This window comes from Mytilus californianus, unplaced genomic scaffold, assembly GCF_021869535.1.
Source record: "Mytilus californianus isolate M0D057914Y unplaced genomic scaffold, xbMytCali1.0.p SCAF_9, whole genome shotgun sequence".
Taxonomy (NCBI): Eukaryota; Metazoa; Mollusca; class Bivalvia; order Mytilida; family Mytilidae; genus Mytilus; species Mytilus californianus.
The window spans coordinates 99,854,315-99,869,857 of NW_026262745.1; the positions used below are offsets into that span (position 1 = coordinate 99,854,315).

Genomic DNA, 15,543 nt, shown 5'->3' on the forward strand with positions numbered 1-15,543 from the left:
TGTTGGTGTTGTGATTGGTAGATAGTTCATTGCTGGTACTTCGTTAGAAACACTGTCATTTTGTGCGACCCGGTCTGAGCGTTAAAAATTGATAAACTGATAAACATATGACAAAAAAAAACTTATCAATCTACTTACATGTACCTATCCATTGTCAATGGGTAAATTATAGCATGACAGAAACAACAGTAATTGTAGAATGACAGAAACAACTTATCCCTCTACTTACCTATCCACTGTCGACGGGTAAATTGTAGAATGACAGAAACAACTTATCCCTCTACTCACCTATCCACTGTCGACGGGTAAATTGTAGAATGGCAGAAACAACTTATCCCTCTACTTACCTATCCACTGTCGACGGGTAAATTGTAGAATGACAGAAACAACTTATCCCTCTACTCACCTATCCACTGTCGACGGGTAAATTGTAGAATGGCAGAAACAACTTATCCCTCTACTTACCTATCCACTGTCGACGGGTAAATTGTAGAATGACAGAAACAACTTATCCCTCTACTCATCTATCCACTGTCGACGGGTAAATTGTAGAATGGCAGAAACAACTTATCCCTCTACTCACCTATCCACTGTCGACGGGTAAATTGTAGAATGACAGAAACAACTTATCCCTCTACTCACCTATCCACTGTCGACGGGTAAATTGTAGAATGGCAGAAACAACTTATCCCTCTACTCACCTATCCACTGTCGACGGGTAAATTGTAGAATGGCAGAAACAACTTATCCCTCTACTTACCTATCCACTGTCGACGGGTTAATTGTAGAATGGCAGAAACAACTTATCCCTCTACTCACCTATCCACTGTCGACGGATAAATTATAGAATGGCAGAAACAACTTATCCCTCTACTTACCTATCCACTGTCGACGGGTAAATTGTAGAATGACAGAAACAACTTATCCCTCTACTTACCTATCCACTGTCGACGGGTAAATTATAGAATGGCAGAAACAACTTATCCCTCTAGCTAGATGTGGGTTGTTTGTCCATTCTCGACAGTTTAAGGTAATGCATAACACTTCAGGGAGATAACTCTGAAAAAATCAGCTGAACGTTTTAATCACGTTCTATTGTTACGGAAATGTTAAGCTTCTCAATGATCAAAATTAGAGTTTGCCAAACTGCTATATATCCAATGACATTTTTCTGAGAAAGTGTATGGTTCAAGTTTTTTGAAGTTATTATATTTTTGTCAAAGGATCAAAGTAAATATTTTGTTAAAATTTTGAAAATTAAACGAGCCAATTAATTTAAGTCAAGGTGTTTGGCACCACCTGTATTGATAATAATAATTAACATGCTGGTTATGTTCTCATATATTTTATGATGGTATGATACTAAACCCCTTACGGGAGGGATTGTGCTTGATTTTCATATGATGAAGACATAATCTTTCAATCAGTTTAATTGAGGTCTGGAGCTGGCATGTCAGTAGCTGCTAGTAGTCCTATGTTCATTTATGTATCATTGTCATTTTGCTTAGTTTCTTTTGTTACCTATTCTAACATCGGACTCGGACTTCTTTTAAACTGAGATTTACTGTGCGTATTGCTATGTGTTTCTTTATTCTACATTGGCTAGAGGTATAGGGGGAGGGTTGAGATCTCACAAAACATGTTTAACCCCGCCGCATTTTTGCGCCTGTCCCAAGTCAGGAGCCTCTGGCCTTTGTTAGTCTAGTATGGTTTTTTTAATTTTAGTTCATTTATATGTTTTGGAGTTTAGTGTGACGTCCATTTTCACTGAACTAGCACACAATTTTATTTAGGGGCCAGCTGAGGACCACCTCCGGGTGCGGGGTTTTCTCGCTGCATTGAAGACCCATTAGTGGACTTCTGCTCTTTGGTCGGGTTGTTGTCTCTTTGACATATTCCCCATTTCCATTCTCAATTTTATTTCTAAAACTCGAAAGTTGAAAATCTAAAATTCTTCTTTTTTTAGTTGCTGATTATAATGCGTGTTAGGACTATACTGTGTAGTTTTTGAAAGTAGTTTGCAATTCAGCGCGTCTGTTGAAGGTTATTGTATTTATGAAATTAAGTATTGATTATACTATATGCTTATATAATTTACGTTAATTTGTTTTCATTACCAAAATATTTATTTTTAATTTGTGAATATTTATTCAACCTCAAAAATACCAGATCGTCAGCACTTTTTTATTCTGTTCCAACAATCATCGTGCATTATTTTTAGCACCTACATAACAGGTAATTTCATGCACAATTTAAAATTATGTAAAACGTTATTATTGACAATAAAAACGTCTAATTTGACATAATGATGCTGATTACAAGACGAAGAACTTATGAAAATGACATTAATGTCAATTGTTTCACCTTAAAGATCAAAAGACTTCAAAAAACCTCCGTCGCCTTCAATATATGCTCTACTGTTAATGTGCACGCATGACCTCCAGACGCTTCATCACATACATCTGCACCAAAATCACAAAATAATAAAAAAATAGTTATAGCTATCAACATATATTTGTAAGACCATGTTAAAAAAATTACCTTAATATGTACTTTGAGACAAATAACAACAGAAATTGTCAGCTCGATAGACTTTTTTCATATTACCGATTTTTGACTCCGGATTATATAACTTTTCGACAGGTTACCTAACCTGTGGGGGTTGGACATTCTGGTACTCGGTCAAGTAAGAGCAACCAAAAGAAGTCAAATCAAATATATAATCTGTGCAATTTGGGGGGAAAGTTTACTGTTTTCCGATTATTTTGTCTTAAAATGAAAACATAATACAGTTAATATCCCCCAAAAAGTGTACCGATTGAAAGCTTGATTTTACCTTTGTACGTTGCTCTTGCTTGACCGAGTACAAGGATGTCCTACCAAAGGGAAGGTAACCTGTCGGAAAAATATAAACTCCAAGTCAAAAGTCGGTAATATGAAAATAGTTTATTTAATGCCTACCGCTCTATCATTATACTTCAGACTATTGTTGACGGGGGCCCCTTTTGACGTACTAGTTCAATACACAAACATGTTTCTTCTATTAATAATAGGGTAATGTTATACGTTTAGATGATGCAGATGAATACAATGGCATTTCTAGTACACCAATCAGATAGCAACCCTCAAACATAAAAAAAAGGCAAATATACATCTAAAGGTCAACAAACGACCTTTAGATAAGTAGTGTCTATTCAAGATGCTAAAAATGTATTTCAGTCATCTGGGCAAATATATTTATTACATGCATTGTCAAAGGCAAATATTACATTCATTTTCAGCGGCAAACATTATAGGTATGGTCAACGGTATATTTGCATGCTTTTTCAGTCGCAAATATTACATGCATGTTCAACGGCAAGTATTACAGCCGAGATTATTACATGCACGTTCAGCGGCAAATATTACATACATGTTCAGGATGATAGCACGTTGCACTAGTTTGACAGGATGACAGCAGCAGATCACAAAGAACTTGTCTGATCCAGGAAGCTTCTTTAACACATCACTGTCACTCCGAACCAACATGCCTGCTCTTTATTCTAAAGTGAGTTGTGATCATCGCAGAATTAGTAGTTTTGTTCTGATTGTACACCTGAACGAGGTTTATATGGTCCGAGCACTTGAATAACATGTGCTCTATTCTAGCCAACAAAAATCTACTATCAATTAATGAACTTTGATTGGTTTGTAAAATTGCACGCGCGGATGTATTATCAAAATAATAAGCATTCATTGGCTTATAAAATTGCACGCGCGGATGTATTATAAAATAATGAACTTTGATTGTTTTGTTCAAACAAAGTGTAAAGCATACTAAATAACAATTGCTTGATTGACTCATATAACCAAAAACAAATGAAAAATGAGGAAGTTAAAAAGTAAACTCCAACTTAGGCTATCAAGAAAAGCAAACACACAATCCCTCAAAAACGTTTCATGTAAGACACGGAAGAGTTTTAATGACAAATCAACTGTCAAGTCACTAACATGGAATAAGCCAATCACAATGGAATATTATCTTTTTTCACTTTCGGAAAGTAATCCTTTAGTTGAAAGACTTTCGGAGTCCTTGAACTTTTATCTTGCCTTTTACGAATTAAAAATTCAGATTTCTCTTGTAGAAACGTGAAAAGGAAAGGGTATGAGAGCCATTAATCTATATTATTTTGTAAATGTAGAAAAAATAAAATTATTTGTAAATATCCTGTTTATGGTAATGTTGTTGATAACTGACGAGAGTGGTTTTTATATTCTTTGTGATGTATAAATATTTAAGTTTATTATCATTTGCATGGCATAAAAAGATAATTGTAAACATAGATTTTGGCAAAAGTAATAAGTGCGTAGATAGAATTCACGAGTCTGTTAAAGCATACCAAACTTAAAAGTGCAAGGATATCCGTCAAACGAACACCAATTCAATTTTAAGTGAGTGTTGTATGTAGTGCCCGTCCGTCTATCCGTACGCCTGTTCACATTTTCAAATTCCTAGCTTAACCTTAATTTGTTTAATTTGATCCCAAACCGATCCGCCCCGCCCCAATAGAACTGATGAAATGAAATTGTAAAAATGGATTGATCGATAGCCAACGTCAAAATTCGCATGTATGATAAATTAAGGATTATAAGTCAAATTAAAGTAATTTCATTCATCCCAAAATTGAAGTGCACTTTCCCAAGCCTGGCTTTGTACTTTTACCTACATGTCGATGCTATGTGACGAACACTGTCACGTATTCAATAATGTTGTCCCGCTGTTAGGGCAAATATAAAACGCAGATGGAATTATTATCGATTGACGAAATACAACATTTAATGTTAGTACATGTATACTCCCGGTGTTTTCACAAAGTTCATCATCGTTTGTAAATTTAAAAAGTTAACGAATACTATAGAAGGATCTTTACACCAAACAAACGATTTGATCAAAAAAATTTAAATCCTTTGGAATTCTCCCAAAATATAATGCTATTAAAGACTACTAAATTAAGTTTTAATTCTGGAAATGAAGATAAATCGATCCTGTTAATCGCATATGGTATTTTCATTAATTACACGGTTTAATTAAAAACACATTAATCAATTCAAATAAATACACACACGCTGTTTCGTTTCGCTAAAATTAACATTATTTACAGTACTGTAGGGGTAAATTCAGTAAAAAATCTCCCATTGACTGTAATGCTAATCTATGTCTTGAATTAAATTTATACCTGATTTACCTTTAGAAATTAGAAAATTTCATATATCATTCATGAAAGTACAAATGTAGCCCTATCATTTGCAACAATAAAAACATAGGGTCATGCGGCATTTTTGGGCATTCACATGGCCTTGTTTACAAACACTGTAGATTCGCACTTAATTCCTTCACTGACCCCCATTACTCTTCAACCCTGTAGTAAAAAAAATTAGTACATTCAGCATTTATTTTTTATTTTTTTTCAACTCTAGTTTTTATCCATCTATCAAAAAATATTTATTACAAACATTATCTACCAATCAGAAGAGCACATGACTTCAGTTTAATACAGAAAGCTCTCCCCCAAATGGGCGGTCCCTGATGACGTATATTTATTTACTGAATTTACCCCTATAAGGGACTTTTTAGTAGCTTTTCCCTCTTTTTTTGTAATAATCATGTAATGTATCCAATTTTCAAGTTCCAGTTTCAATACAACATTCATAAATGTTGAACTTGTAAAGATAGAGGAAAATTTATACTACAGCCCATACTGCGGCCAATGTATATTTGGTATATAAAGTTGCATATTGACTGTTTGTAAAAGAATGGTGTAAAATACTATGCTTAATAAATATGAATTGTTTTCTGTGTTTGCTTTGACCAGTATTGCAAGTACATCTAGAAACTAAAGTCTTGCTGCACTCTTAGTTAAATTTTGCCTTATATGGAAGTTTTTGATTAAATACCCTGAAAAGACCACAAAAACACTTTTCAAAGGCTTTTGTAAGCAGTTTCATACAAAAAAAACCAACAATTATGTTTCATTTTACTAAATTTGTGTTTTAATTACTTGTAAAGTTCACAAAATGTCATTGACAATCACTCTGCAGAAATTCCTGTTACCCCAACATCAGGATGGTTTCTTCGCCAAAACTAGACAGACAAAACTGAAGTAGAAAAAAGTGCCAAATATGAAAAAATAAGACTGGGTATGACCAAACTTTGCATTTGGAAGATTAAAGTAAAAATTTAGAATATTCAAAAGCAATTATTTAACATAGTAATCCAATTACAAACATTTCAACACTAGTTTCATAGATGAAGGGCATGTAATCATAAAAAGTTATCTACAATTTTTTTTAAATAAAGAAACGCAATGCGTTATGTAAAAATAAATGAATATCTTCATGCGGTCAGATTATTCAAGTGTTAAAATACTTGAAAAGTGCTTATTTACAACTTGTTCTACAACTTAACATGGTGAAACACAGCTAAAAAAAAATACACTGTCAAAGGGAGGTAATTCTGATTTTCCATATGATTTTACACATAATGAGGAGAAATATGTGCAAAATGGGGAGAATATTTATGCCTTTCATTGATATCATAACTCTCAAGTGTAATTTCTATTGTTTCTTTCAATCTGGACACAAAAACTGATTTTTACCATATACCCCATGCTTCCTCTCACAGTACACTCAGTGCATCTTGGATAGCCGAGTTAAACATAGAAATTTGTGTAAAAAACAACTTCAAATGGTTCCAAAATGCTTCCATTACATTAATATACACAGGAAATAAGTTTTGTGATTATTGTGTGGCCTTGGACAAATACAGTGACAGAATGCATATTTTCCTATAGGGGTAAATTCAGTAAAAAATCTCCCATTGACTGTAATGCTAATCTATGTCTTGAATTAAATTTATACCTGATTTACCTTTAGAAATTAGAAAATTTCATATATCATTCATGAAAGTACAAATGTAGCCCTATCATTTGCAACAATAAAAACATAGGGTCATGCGGCATTTTTGGGCATTCACATGGCCTTGTTTACAAACACTGTAGATTCGCACTTAATTCCTTCACTGACCCCCATTACTCTTCAACCCTGTAGTAAAAAAAATTAGTACATTCAGCATTTATTTTTTATTTTTTTTCAACTCTAGTTTTTATCCATCTATCAAAAAATATTTATTACAAACATTATCTACCAATCAGAAGAGCACATGACTTCAGTTTAATACAGAAAGCTCTCCCCCAAATGGGCGGTCCCTGATGACGTATATTTATTTACTGAATTTACCCCTATAAGGGACTTTTTAGTAGCTTTTCCCTCTTTTTTTGTAATAATCATGTAATGTATCCAATTTTCAAGTTCCAGTTTCAATACAACATTCATAAATGTTGAACTTGTAAAGATAGAGGAAAATTTATACTACAGCCCATACTGCGGCCAATGTATATTTGGTATATAAAGTTGCATATTGACTGTTTGTAAAAGAATGGTGTAAAATACTATGCTTAATAAATATGAATTGTTTTCTGTGTTTGCTTTGACCAGTATTGCAAGTACATCTAGAAACTAAAGTCTTGCTGCACTCTTAGTTAAATTTTGCCTTATATGGAAGTTTTTGATTAAATACCCTGAAAAGACCACAAAAACACTTTTCAAAGGCTTTTGTAAGCAGTTTCATACAAAAAAAACCAACAATTATGTTTCATTTTACTAAATTTGTGTTTTAATTACTTGTAAAGTTCACAAAATGTCATTGACAATCACTCTGCAGAAATTCCTGTTACCCCAACATCAGGATGGTTTCTTCGCCAAAACTAGACAGACAAAACTGAAGTAGAAAAAAGTGCCAAATATGAAAAAATAAGACTGGGTATGACCAAACTTTGCATTTGGAAGATTAAAGTAAAAATTTAGAATATTCAAAAGCAATTATTTAACATAGTAATCCAATTACAAACATTTCAACACTAGTTTCATAGATGAAGGGCATGTAATCATAAAAAGTTATCTACAATTTTTTTTAAATAAAGAAACGCAATGCGTTATGTAAAAATAAATGAATATCTTCATGCGGTCAGATTATTCAAGTGTTAAAATACTTGAAAAGTGCTTATTTACAACTTGTTCTACAACTTAACATGGTGAAACACAGCTAAAAAAAAATACACTGTCAAAGGGAGGTAATTCTGATTTTCCATATGATTTTACACATAATGAGGAGAAATATGTGCAAAATGGGGAGAATATTTATGCCTTTCATTGATATCATAACTCTCAAGTGTAATTTCTATTGTTTCTTTCAATCTGGACACAAAAACTGATTTTTACCATATACCCCATGCTTCCTCTCACAGTACACTCAGTGCATCTTGGATAGCCGAGTTAAACATAGAAATTTGTGTAAAAAACAACTTCAAATGGTTCCAAAATGCTTCCATTACATTAATATACACAGGAAATAAGTTTTGTGATTATTGTGTGGCCTTGGACAAATACAGTGACAGAATGCATATTTTCCTATAGGGGTAAATTCAGTAAAAAATCTCCCATTGACTGTAATGCTAATCTATGTCTTGAATTAAATTTATACCTGATTTACCTTTAGAAATTAGAAAATTTCATATATCATTCATGAAAGTACAAATGTAGCCCTATCATTTGCAACAATAAAAACATAGGGTCATGCGGCATTTTTGGGCATTCACATGGCCTTGTTTACAAACACTGTAGATTCGCACTTAATTCCTTCACTGACCCCCATTACTCTTCAACCCTGTAGTAAAAAAAATTAGTACATTCAGCATTTATTTTTTATTTTTTTTCAACTCTAGTTTTTATCCATCTATCAAAAAATATTTATTACAAACATTATCTACCAATCAGAAGAGCACATGACTTCAGTTTAATACAGAAAGCTCTCCCCCAAATGGGCGGTCCCTGATGACGTATATTTATTTACTGAATTTACCCCTATAAGGGACTTTTTAGTAGCTTTTCCCTCTTTTTTTGTAATAATCATGTAATGTATCCAATTTTCAAGTTCCAGTTTCAATACAACATTCATAAATGTTGAACTTGTAAAGATAGAGGAAAATTTATACTACAGCCCATACTGCGGCCAATGTATATTTGGTATATAAAGTTGCATATTGACTGTTTGTAAAAGAATGGTGTAAAATACTATGCTTAATAAATATGAATTGTTTTCTGTGTTTGCTTTGACCAGTATTGCAAGTACATCTAGAAACTAAAGTCTTGCTGCACTCTTAGTTAAATTTTGCCTTATATGGAAGTTTTTGATTAAATACCCTGAAAAGACCACAAAAACACTTTTCAAAGGCTTTTGTAAGCAGTTTCATACAAAAAAAACCAACAATTATGTTTCATTTTACTAAATTTGTGTTTTAATTACTTGTAAAGTTCACAAAATGTCATTGACAATCACTCTGCAGAAATTCCTGTTACCCCAACATCAGGATGGTTTCTTCGCCAAAACTAGACAGACAAAACTGAAGTAGAAAAAAGTGCCAAATATGAAAAAATAAGACTGGGTATGACCAAACTTTGCATTTGGAAGATTAAAGTAAAAATTTAGAATATTCAAAAGCAATTATTTAACATAGTAATCCAATTACAAACATTTCAACACTAGTTTCATAGATGAAGGGCATGTAATCATAAAAAGTTATCTACAATTTTTTTTAAATAAAGAAACGCAATGCGTTATGTAAAAATAAATGAATATCTTCATGCGGTCAGATTATTCAAGTGTTAAAATACTTGAAAAGTGCTTATTTACAACTTGTTCTACAACTTAACATGGTGAAACACAGCTAAAAAAAAATACACTGTCAAAGGGAGGTAATTCTGATTTTCCATATGATTTTACACATAATGAGGAGAAATATGTGCAAAATGGGGAGAATATTTATGCCTTTCATTGATATCATAACTCTCAAGTGTAATTTCTATTGTTTCTTTCAATCTGGACACAAAAACTGATTTTTACCATATACCCCATGCTTCCTCTCACAGTACACTCAGTGCATCTTGGATAGCCGAGTTAAACATAGAAATTTGTGTAAAAAACAACTTCAAATGGTTCCAAAATGCTTCCATTACATTAATATACACAGGAAATAAGTTTTGTGATTATTGTGTGGCCTTGGACAAATACAGTGACAGAATGCATATTTTCCTATAGGGGTAAATTCAGTAAAAAATCTCCCATTGACTGTAATGCTAATCTATGTCTTGAATTAAATTTATACCTGATTTACCTTTAGAAATTAGAAAATTTCATATATCATTCATGAAAGTACAAATGTAGCCCTATCATTTGCAACAATAAAAACATAGGGTCATGCGGCATTTTTGGGCATTCACATGGCCTTGTTTACAAACACTGTAGATTCGCACTTAATTCCTTCACTGACCCCCATTACTCTTCAACCCTGTAGTAAAAAAAATTAGTACATTCAGCATTTATTTTTTATTTTTTTTCAACTCTAGTTTTTATCCATCTATCAAAAAATATTTATTACAAACATTATCTACCAATCAGAAGAGCACATGACTTCAGTTTAATACAGAAAGCTCTCCCCCAAATGGGCGGTCCCTGATGACGTATATTTATTTACTGAATTTACCCCTATAAGGGACTTTTTAGTAGCTTTTCCCTCTTTTTTTGTAATAATCATGTAATGTATCCAATTTTCAAGTTCCAGTTTCAATACAACATTCATAAATGTTGAACTTGTAAAGATAGAGGAAAATTTATACTACAGCCCATACTGCGGCCAATGTATATTTGGTATATAAAGTTGCATATTGACTGTTTGTAAAAGAATGGTGTAAAATACTATGCTTAATAAATATGAATTGTTTTCTGTGTTTGCTTTGACCAGTATTGCAAGTACATCTAGAAACTAAAGTCTTGCTGCACTCTTAGTTAAATTTTGCCTTATATGGAAGTTTTTGATTAAATACCCTGAAAAGACCACAAAAACACTTTTCAAAGGCTTTTGTAAGCAGTTTCATACAAAAAAAACCAACAATTATGTTTCATTTTACTAAATTTGTGTTTTAATTACTTGTAAAGTTCACAAAATGTCATTGACAATCACTCTGCAGAAATTCCTGTTACCCCAACATCAGGATGGTTTCTTCGCCAAAACTAGACAGACAAAACTGAAGTAGAAAAAAGTGCCAAATATGAAAAAATAAGACTGGGTATGACCAAACTTTGCATTTGGAAGATTAAAGTAAAAATTTAGAATATTCAAAAGCAATTATTTAACATAGTAATCCAATTACAAACATTTCAACACTAGTTTCATAGATGAAGGGCATGTAATCATAAAAAGTTATCTACAATTTTTTTTAAATAAAGAAACGCAATGCGTTATGTAAAAATAAATGAATATCTTCATGCGGTCAGATTATTCAAGTGTTAAAATACTTGAAAAGTGCTTATTTACAACTTGTTCTACAACTTAACATGGTGAAACACAGCTAAAAAAAAATACACTGTCAAAGGGAGGTAATTCTGATTTTCCATATGATTTTACACATAATGAGGAGAAATATGTGCAAAATGGGGAGAATATTTATGCCTTTCATTGATATCATAACTCTCAAGTGTAATTTCTATTGTTTCTTTCAATCTGGACACAAAAACTGATTTTTACCATATACCCCATGCTTCCTCTCACAGTACACTCAGTGCATCTTGGATAGCCGAGTTAAACATAGAAATTTGTGTAAAAAACAACTTCAAATGGTTCCAAAATGCTTCCATTACATTAATATACACAGGAAATAAGTTTTGTGATTATTGTGTGGCCTTGGACAAATACAGTGACAGAATGCATATTTTCCTATAGGGGTAAATTCAGTAAAAAATCTCCCATTGACTGTAATGCTAATCTATGTCTTGAATTAAATTTATACCTGATTTACCTTTAGAAATTAGAAAATTTCATATATCATTCATGAAAGTACAAATGTAGCCCTATCATTTGCAACAATAAAAACATAGGGTCATGCGGCATTTTTGGGCATTCACATGGCCTTGTTTACAAACACTGTAGATTCGCACTTAATTCCTTCACTGACCCCCATTACTCTTCAACCCTGTAGTAAAAAAAATTAGTACATTCAGCATTTATTTTTTATTTTTTTTCAACTCTAGTTTTTATCCATCTATCAAAAAATATTTATTACAAACATTATCTACCAATCAGAAGAGCACATGACTTCAGTTTAATACAGAAAGCTCTCCCCCAAATGGGCGGTCCCTGATGACGTATATTTATTTACTGAATTTACCCCTATAAGGGACTTTTTAGTAGCTTTTCCCTCTTTTTTTGTAATAATCATGTAATGTATCCAATTTTCAAGTTCCAGTTTCAATACAACATTCATAAATGTTGAACTTGTAAAGATAGAGGAAAATTTATACTACAGCCCATACTGCGGCCAATGTATATTTGGTATATAAAGTTGCATATTGACTGTTTGTAAAAGAATGGTGTAAAATACTATGCTTAATAAATATGAATTGTTTTCTGTGTTTGCTTTGACCAGTATTGCAAGTACATCTAGAAACTAAAGTCTTGCTGCACTCTTAGTTAAATTTTGCCTTATATGGAAGTTTTTGATTAAATACCCTGAAAAGACCACAAAAACACTTTTCAAAGGCTTTTGTAAGCAGTTTCATACAAAAAAAACCAACAATTATGTTTCATTTTACTAAATTTGTGTTTTAATTACTTGTAAAGTTCACAAAATGTCATTGACAATCACTCTGCAGAAATTCCTGTTACCCCAACATCAGGATGGTTTCTTCGCCAAAACTAGACAGACAAAACTGAAGTAGAAAAAAGTGCCAAATATGAAAAAATAAGACTGGGTATGACCAAACTTTGCATTTGGAAGATTAAAGTAAAAATTTAGAATATTCAAAAGCAATTATTTAACATAGTAATCCAATTACAAACATTTCAACACTAGTTTCATAGATGAAGGGCATGTAATCATAAAAAGTTATCTACAATTTTTTTTAAATAAAGAAACGCAATGCGTTATGTAAAAATAAATGAATATCTTCATGCGGTCAGATTATTCAAGTGTTAAAATACTTGAAAAGTGCTTATTTACAACTTGTTCTACAACTTAACATGGTGAAACACAGCTAAAAAAAAATACACTGTCAAAGGGAGGTAATTCTGATTTTCCATATGATTTTACACATAATGAGGAGAAATATGTGCAAAATGGGGAGAATATTTATGCCTTTCATTGATATCATAACTCTCAAGTGTAATTTCTATTGTTTCTTTCAATCTGGACACAAAAACTGATTTTTACCATATACCCCATGCTTCCTCTCACAGTACACTCAGTGCATCTTGGATAGCCGAGTTAAACATAGAAATTTGTGTAAAAAACAACTTCAAATGGTTCCAAAATGCTTCCATTACATTAATATACACAGGAAATAAGTTTTGTGATTATTGTGTGGCCTTGGACAAATACAGTGACAGAATGCATATTTTCCTATAGGGGTAAATTCAGTAAAAAATCTCCCATTGACTGTAATGCTAATCTATGTCTTGAATTAAATTTATACCTGATTTACCTTTAGAAATTAGAAAATTTCATATATCATTCATGAAAGTACAAATGTAGCCCTATCATTTGCAACAATAAAAACATAGGGTCATGCGGCATTTTTGGGCATTCACATGGCCTTGTTTACAAACACTGTAGATTCGCACTTAATTCCTTCACTGACCCCCATTACTCTTCAACCCTGTAGTAAAAAAAATTAGTACATTCAGCATTTATTTTTTATTTTTTTTCAACTCTAGTTTTTATCCATCTATCAAAAAATATTTATTACAAACATTATCTACCAATCAGAAGAGCACATGACTTCAGTTTAATACAGAAAGCTCTCCCCCAAATGGGCGGTCCCTGATGACGTATATTTATTTACTGAATTTACCCCTATAAGGGACTTTTTAGTAGCTTTTCCCTCTTTTTTTGTAATAATCATGTAATGTATCCAATTTTCAAGTTCCAGTTTCAATACAACATTCATAAATGTTGAACTTGTAAAGATAGAGGAAAATTTATACTACAGCCCATACTGCGGCCAATGTATATTTGGTATATAAAGTTGCATATTGACTGTTTGTAAAAGAATGGTGTAAAATACTATGCTTAATAAATATGAATTGTTTTCTGTGTTTGCTTTGACCAGTATTGCAAGTACATCTAGAAACTAAAGTCTTGCTGCACTCTTAGTTAAATTTTGCCTTATATGGAAGTTTTTGATTAAATACCCTGAAAAGACCACAAAAACACTTTTCAAAGGCTTTTGTAAGCAGTTTCATACAAAAAAAACCAACAATTATGTTTCATTTTACTAAATTTGTGTTTTAATTACTTGTAAAGTTCACAAAATGTCATTGACAATCACTCTGCAGAAATTCCTGTTACCCCAACATCAGGATGGTTTCTTCGCCAAAACTAGACAGACAAAACTGAAGTAGAAAAAAGTGCCAAATATGAAAAAATAAGACTGGGTATGACCAAACTTTGCATTTGGAAGATTAAAGTAAAAATTTAGAATATTCAAAAGCAATTATTTAACATAGTAATCCAATTACAAACATTTCAACACTAGTTTCATAGATGAAGGGCATGTAATCATAAAAAGTTATCTACAATTTTTTTTAAATAAAGAAACGCAATGCGTTATGTAAAAATAAATGAATATCTTCATGCGGTCAGATTATTCAAGTGTTAAAATACTTGAAAAGTGCTTATTTACAACTTGTTCTACAACTTAACATGGTGAAACACAGCTAAAAAAAAATACACTGTCAAAGGGAGGTAATTCTGATTTTCCATATGATTTTACACATAATGAGGAGAAATATGTGCAAAATGGGGAGAATATTTATGCCTTTCATTGATATCATAACTCTCAAGTGTAATTTCTATTGTTTCTTTCAATCTGGACACAAAAACTGATTTTTACCATATACCCCATGCTTCCTCTCACAGTACACTCAGTGCATCTTGGATAGCCGAGTTAAACATAGAAATTTGTGTAAAAAACAACTTCAAATGGTTCCAAAATGCTTCCATTACATTAATATACACAGGAAATAAGTTTTGTGATTATTGTGTGGCCTTGGACAAATACAGTGACAGAATGCATATTTTCCTATAGGGGTAAATTCAGTAAAAAATCTCCCATTGACTGTAATGCTAATCTATGTCTTGAATTAAATTTATACCTGATTTACCTTTAGAAATTAGAAAATTTCATATATCATTCATGAAAGTACAAATGTAGCCCTATCATTTGCAACAATAAAAACATAGGGTCATGCGGCATTTTTGGGCATTCACATGGCCTTGTTTACAAACACTGTAGATTCGCACTTAATTCCTTCACTGACCCCCATTACTCTTCAACCCTGTAGTAAAAAAAATTAGTACATTCAGCATTTATTTTTTATTTTTTTTCAACTCTAG

At 32.1% G+C, this 15,543-nt stretch overlaps 1 long non-coding RNA gene across 1 annotated transcript; it reads right to left on the bottom strand.

Moving 5' to 3' along the window:
• Positions 1 to 7,725: 7,725 nt before the first annotated feature.
• On the bottom strand, positions 7,726 to 14,528 carry LOC127715621 (uncharacterized). Its single transcript, XR_007988504.1, has 5 exons — positions 14,444 to 14,528; positions 12,763 to 12,859; positions 11,082 to 11,178; positions 9,401 to 9,497; positions 7,726 to 7,816 (listed from the first exon to the last, which is right to left on the bottom strand). It is a non-coding gene; the product is annotated as an uncharacterized LOC127715621 (long non-coding RNA).
• Between the last annotated feature and the right edge of the window lie 1,015 nt (positions 14,529 to 15,543).